This window comes from Mytilus trossulus, chromosome 2 (assembly GCF_036588685.1).
Source record: "Mytilus trossulus isolate FHL-02 chromosome 2, PNRI_Mtr1.1.1.hap1, whole genome shotgun sequence".
In the NCBI taxonomy this organism is placed as follows: domain Eukaryota; kingdom Metazoa; phylum Mollusca; class Bivalvia; order Mytilida; family Mytilidae; genus Mytilus; species Mytilus trossulus.
The window spans coordinates 82,404,207-82,411,991 of NC_086374.1; positions in this window are offsets into that span (position 1 = coordinate 82,404,207).

The following is a 7,785-nucleotide window of genomic DNA, read 5'->3' on the forward strand; positions in this document are numbered from 1 at the left end:
GCAAGAGTATGGTGTTCTAACTCATCACCTTTATTTATTAGAAAAGTGCCTTTTATTGATCATCATACTCTTTCTTCCTAGGTTAAGAGTGATTGGTCCACTAAAAAACAGTCCAGAATTCGCATCAACTTTTCAGTGTCCTAGAGGTTCATTTATGAATCCCATAAACAAATGTGGGTTTTGGTAGACCGTTTATATCAGCAGTACCAGTCATATGCGAGATATTTATTTATTTATGTTTGGTATTAATCAGTTACAAGTAAAATCATTCGATTATAACTTGATTTGTGTTTTAACAAATGTTCCCTCATCATAACTGGTTGCATCACATCACTCTTAAAGAAAATACAACTGTCAACACTCAAAAAAACTACAGAAGTAACCAATAGTTTAAAAAGTAAGCAAAACAACCTGATTACAACAGAAATCCAAAGTAATGAAGTTCAGGGCCATATTTCATGTTTAAACCTCAAGGCATTCAAACAGTTTTATTTCAACGAAAAAAATCCTCATTTTTACGGACACGTTGTTTACCATGCCTGAAAATTAAGAAGCGATCTTGGTAAAAATCGTAGAACCTATAAATTAATTTATTCTAGAAGGGTACCAATTCAACACTGTAATTAGATTATTGAATATTGTTTTTATGGGATTAATATTGATTTTGTTTTTAGTAAATTAAAAGCAAACTAAATATTATTGTTAAATACATATGCACATACATAGTTCTACAATCTGTCGATACCTGTATCTTTGCACTGCACAATATCGTGTTTTCTCTGACTGTTTATGACATCTTACACTAAATGTTTTTAATTGTTGTTTTTGGCTTTGAATTAGCTATCGGTAACTACAAATACTCTCATATATGTGCTAAGTATCTTTTTATTGTTGAGATGTACAAGTACCCGTCCACGTCCACTCTGTGATTATGTTATACATAATATTTCTGTTTGTATCCATCTGATGAGTGAAGCCTTTTTTAAACTTATTTTATTGTTGTTGTAATGTTGCACCACTGTCCCATAATCTATATTTTCCTGTCCAAACTCAGGAGTCTGTACTTGAGTGTTTGTTGTTTGTTGCTGTTGATCATATGCGTTTGTTTAACTATTGTTTTGTACAGTTCTTGTATTGGTATGTTGTACCACTGTCCCAGGATATGGAAAGGGATGGCGCCCACTAAATAAAGGCAACAGTAGTACACTGCTGTTCGATTCATCTTGTACATATTAATATATAATAAAGAATACAGAATCTTCAAACAAGCAGTTAGTCAAACTTAAGAAATTTGAATTCCGTACAAAAATAACAGTAGTATACCGCTGTTCGAAAGTCACAAGTCGATTGAGAAAAAGCAAATCCGGGTTAAAAACTATAAATTCACTGCATTAGTTATGTGTCGAATGAATAATTTGTTAGTGATAACCAAAGTTCGTCAATCCCAATTATAGTATCTGGTACATTACGACGATTTGTAATTCATTTCACTTTGAAACATCAAAAGGCAAAAATGTTTTAAGGCATAAATAATTTGCTAAGTGGTAAAATTTCCCTTTTTTTGTAGAAACAAGTTTGCATTATACATCACAATATCACAGGAAATTCTAAATCGTAGTTTTTCGGTCGTCTTCAGGGGAAATAATAATTTAAAAAAAATGTAGGTCTATGGCACTTTACTTTACATCGTTTTTCCGATATTGATCATAAACGTAGCCATATAATTAATATAAAGTTTGAAACTCAAGGGTTAGAATAAAGTTCCGGTTTTGCATTTTATCCGTCTTGTTATTTAAAATAAAAAAATGAACGAGTTTTATTCACGGTTTCATAAAGTCAGAAAAGAACAGACACATTTGCAAAATATGAGAAACCGTACAATAAAACTTCTCTTATTTTCATGATTTGTCTCTAAAGACTTGTTTCCATATTTTTTAAATCAATAATAATATTTCTATATTAAACTAAAAATTTGTTAATTTATTCAAATATCATGTGACTGATGAAAATCAATCAGTTGAATAGATTCCGTTTAATATTTTATCCCCTTGTTTATTTTCTCATCAAAATGTATTTTTTTTGTCGAAGAGTGTTTCATACATTACTGTTATATAATATTTTGATATACATTTTATGCAAAGTCAGTTGATCATCGTTACCCTAAAAAGCTTGTGAAATAAATTGCCACAGGCCATACACTATATAGACTAGCTTTTAACAACTTCATTATCCTTGCTTTATGACAAATGAAAGCATTTAATGTCCTACATAATTATGTGGAACATAAAAAAATTACGTATATTTCTTTTGAAGTTAGCAGAACTAAGTTCAGAAAAAGAGAAAAGAAGATTACTTATCTGAATGTACGTGTTTATTTTCTTCTCTTTCTCTTTCTCTTTCAATCTAATATGTTCAACCACATCAATCTGAATAATTAATTTGGACATTTGAATACCTTTTCAAAAAAATTGATAAACTGTCTGACATATCATATTTTAAAAGGAAATCCATCCGCAATCTGATATTTCAAGACTCTTGTACAGTTAGAAAGTATTCTTATTTGAAAACCATTTTGGGAATTCAAGTCAATCTGACATTGAAGTGAAAAAAAGCAACACGAATCCAAAAAGAGGGGCGATAGATACCAGAGGAACAGTCAAACTCATAAATCGAAACTAAACTGACAACGCCATGGCTAAAAATGAAAATGACAAACACACAAATATAAGATAAAAAAGACAACATAGAAAACTAAAGACTAAGCAACACGAACCCTACCAAAAACTGGGTCTGAATACAAGCCAACAGCTCACGGACTCCGAGGTTACACATACACTTATTTTGGTACAGAGGGTTGGCTGTTTTAATATTGACATCCCCACTCGAAAATTGAGTTTTTCGAAAATCCTACAAAATGCAAATAATTTAAAAGTAAAACATAATCCATTAATATATTTCAAATCTATCAATATTGTTGTGACGAGAACCTGCTTTTTTTGTACGAGGTGATAAATTGTCTTTTGTGAATAGTTGTATCATTTGCAATCATACCGTATCATTCAAAAGGAATGGTGTGTCCCCAAAAAGCGTTCACCGTAATTTAAAAAAAAATGTTTTGGGTTGTCATGAAGCATGTTGATTATGCCATTCTCCAAATATTTCTTTTATTTTAAGAATCAGAGTGGTTGTTGTTTGTTATTTATCACACAATTTTGACTGCTGTATCATAATTTGAGTACTTTTTACAACCTACTATGTCGGTTCGTTTTGCTCACACATTGTGGGCAATGTAATGGAATTCTTTGCGACGTTCATACAATGGATTTAGCTAGCTATGCAACCAGGTTTTATCCCGTATATCAAGTAAGGAATATATGACATTTGTTTTTCATTCGTTTGGTGTATTTTAGCTTTTGATTTTTACCATTTGGTAAAGAACTAAACGTTTAGTCTTGCTTGGAGTCTAGTGTTTTGCTTATTTTTATTTTTTTGGTACAAATAGTTATCAAAGGTACAAAAAGTTCTACAAATGCGATTTATTCCCTCCTAAAACAAGAGGTATATATCTACGTTGGCCATGATATTTGATGAAACACATTCGTCCAATCTATTTTTTTATTTAGAATGTGGAAAACTTGTGTATATGGTAGAAGAGTCAAATATTGTGATGCTATACACGTGAATGGAATAAACTTGATCCAAAAATTCGCAATGTCGACTCTATTTCTAAGCTTAACAGAGAATTAAAAAACGATAGTCTGTTATCTAAAATTGAAACGCATTATTTGAACGGCCCAAGGAAATTGAATATTATTTTAACGCAATTGCGATGTTCCGCTTCATTTAACAATGAAACTATGACATATTTAAACTAATGTTATATGATTCTTCTTGTCATTGTGGGTCAGATATTGAGGATGTCTACCATTACTTCTTCGTTTGTCCAAAATACACGTCATGTAGAAAACCCTTATTCAATGATCATAACTGGCTATCCAAAAACTTTGTTTCAGATACAAAACTATTAATTTGCGGACACTTGGAACTTTCGAACGAACAAAATATTCAGATTTTTAAACATTTTCAAAATTTCATCAAAAGGTCAAACAGATTTCTTATGCCTTGATAGAGCGTTATTGTTACTGGCACGGAGAATCATCGTCACAGAATTATATGACTTTTCAAACTTTCTTTTTCACTTTTGTCTCTCTCCTCTCTTTTTACCTATGAAAGCTAGTATTATATCCTTTAAACTGTTTGCTTTATATGCATGTCCATTATTTTATAATATAATGGTAATTTATATTGTATTATGGAGAAGACTTCATAAGTATTATTTACTTGCGTCTTATCCATTTTGCTTTAATTCAGGAAATAGAACATGTAGAATATGTTTAAACTAAACTTGTGATGCTATCGAATTAGCAAAGAGACTCAGATTGTATGTACTCTAACAGACATTTGGAAATTCTATTTCACATCGCCCCTATAACATACAGTTTCACAATAACCGAATAAAAAAGTTTTGCTTTGGTTCCTGATAATATGTGTGTTAATAGTTATTTAAAGATATGTTTTGTGAAGCAATTGGAAGACCAATCAATGAAACAAGGACACTTAAGTAATTTAGATATCCAATACAGTGAAGAAAGATCTAGCTCTTCATCGTTGGTTCGACAGACCTGTGATCATTTGGAATTTTCTTACACAATAGAAACTAAAGACTAAGCAACACGAACCCCAATTAATACTGGTAGTGATCTCAGGTGGTCCGGAAGGGTAAGCAGATCCTGCTCCACATGCTGCACTCGTCTTGTTGCTCATGTTATCATTAACCCGGTAAATAGTCTTATTCGGTAAATCACATTCGTGAAAAGGGAAGGGGATTGTAGTTACGACCCAAGGTTTTTGATGAGACAATGAATTGTCTAATCATAGACAGATAGACAATAACTCAGCTATCATAAACTACAGGCTACATAACAACTGGACCGAATAATCAACATCATCCACATCAAGGGTAAGCACATCCTGCTCCACATATGGCAGACAAATATTTAGAAACATCTGAATGAAATTATTTCATACAGTTATGATAAACCTGTTCGTTTTTTTTTTAATTCAATGGGTAGAAAAGCGACCTTGGCATACTTCCTTTTTTCAGACCTGTAAATAGTAACGTTTATAGTGTATCATACAGTATATTGTTTTAAATACAAACGTATAAAACATCAATATCTTATCATTGCAAGTATTACACAATTTCATATCTGTATATAATTAAAATGTCATTGTCCAACTACATGTATCTATAAAGTACAAAAATGCTATCTCGTAAAATAGTTCCACTACTTATGCTAACATTTATTTGCAATGTTAGGTGGTTTTAAAAAGAATCATTCTTACAAGTTTGACAGAGTGTTTTCCACATTTGAACCACATCTACTTTTGACTGTAACAAATGATTGAGCTGCTTTTCTGTCTATTTATAAGTAACACCACTCCTTCTCGTGTTCCTCAAGGTCAACCACCTCCTTCATTAAGATAAATCTTCTCGTGTTTTTCAAAATAAGTCAAGTCACTAGACGAATACGAGTAAGTCCGCTCAATTCACAGTATGCGAAGGGTATGTGGGTTACCCACCAAATGTGGATAGTTTATTCATTAGTCCCCAGTTTACGTTACATATGATACTGATTGTCATGGAATTGTAAATCGGTCAAGATAATGGCGTTACATTCTATTAAATAAAGAATGTATGCATATGAACTATTTATCTTTTCTAGAAGTATGGTAAGCTCAGCTTTTACTATCTAATATGGCGTTCCCAGTAATACTTGTGTTGTCAGAATCTGAAAACGATTTTTTTCGGGGTGGTAATTTCCAATGTCGAAAAAAGGAAAGAAATGCCATCATTTTTCAACAATTTGATGAAAGATTGTACAGAAGTTGCACAATTATTCAATTGAAGGTAATGCAAATTTCCTAAAATTGAAAAATAAATGATAACACAAAAAGGAAGACAGTTTTATTGGAACCAGATAAATACATTCAAATGGGACATACGTACTGTATCCTTTAGAAATTAAGATCATTTAGGTATAAAGTAAAGTCAACTCCGAGAAAAATTCAAACTAAAATATCCCTAATAAATTGGCAAAATTATAAGCTCAAACACATCAAAGGAATCGATAACACGATAATGACTGTTGTGCCCATATTTTGACTATTTTATTTATTATGTCTGTTTAGTTCACGCATCATTGTAAAAATAACGGAATTTGATGAGTCTGTCATCAAAGTGAGAGGGTTAGCGCTATAAAACCAGGTTTAATCCACCATTTTCTACATTTGAAAATGTCTGTATCAAGTCAGGAATATAACAGTTCTTGTCCGTTCGTTTTTTATGTGTTTTGTTATTTGATTTTGCCATGTGATTATGGACTTTCAGTATTTTTGTGATTTTACTTTTTATTTGTTCAGATTATTTTTGTTTTGAGTTTTTGCGTTAAAAGGGAAGTTGCAAACACAGACTATTTCAAAATGTAATTCAATACATTTAGTGGAGCAGAATCTGCTTAACCTTTCGGAGCACCTCAGATCTCCCGCAGGAGTTTGGCGGGGTTCGTGTTGTTCAGTCTTTTGTTTTCAATGGGTTTTTTTTATATTGTTTATCTGTTTGTCTTTATTCCTTTCAACCATAGCATTGTCTGTTTTTTAGTTTGAATGCAGTTTGGTATCTGTCGCCTCTCCTTTATTCATCAGTCTTAATAATATTTTTTTCTGGGTTTTACTTGTTCACGTTCATATTTTTCGGACTTTATTGACCAATGTGTCATCTTTACACAAAACTTCTGAAACAGTGAATGTAGAAAGAACGACTGACATCAACATAAAGGAGGTTTCATGGTCACTCTCACGAAATATTTGACTGATACGATGTATCTGTGTCTCAAATGACTAGTTATGTTTTTAGCAGATTTAGATCTACATATATACTAAAGTAGTCATCTGATATTTTACCGATTGTGTCTTATATCCGATTATATCATTTATTAAAATAAAACAACTTTAAACAAAATAGAAAGATGACAGGTTCTTGTTTCCCTTGTCGCGATCATTGTCCTCCCTTGGTTTATCGTCGGTCTGCTTCGTTACTAATAATGTTTAAAATCAAACATCAGATACTTTCAGTCGGTTATTACCATTTTCTACATTTGAAAATGTCTGTACCAAGTTAGGAATATGACAGTTTTTGCCCATTCGTTTTTGATGTGTTTTGTTATTTGATTTTGTCATGGGATTATGGACTTTCCGATTGGATTTTCCTCTAAGTTCAGTATTTTTGTGATTTTACCTTTTATTATGTGTTTTGCTACGGTTGCACATTGCTTAAGCAGATGTACTCCCAATTCTTATTTCTATTGTTTTTGTATTCCAATTTGTATTGATTCCTATGAAATTATACAAAATGATTCCACATAACTGGAAATCCCATACCGGTTTTTGATGCCGTTCGTGCAACTAAGTATTTAGTTTTCTATTTTAGTTTTGTTTTGTAGATTAATGTTTATCTTTTGATTGTTTAGCTTGCATACAACTTTTGAGTATGAAAATCTATTGGTAGCTGAAGACTCTCTTTAATTACAGAACCATGGCTCATGCTAGAGACATATTTTACGTCTCTGTTGGTGCACATTGAGATTGACATTATTAATTTAGTTACATAGGTTTTAATGTCAAGACAATTTTATTTGGATAATTAGTTATCAATGATACGTCCGT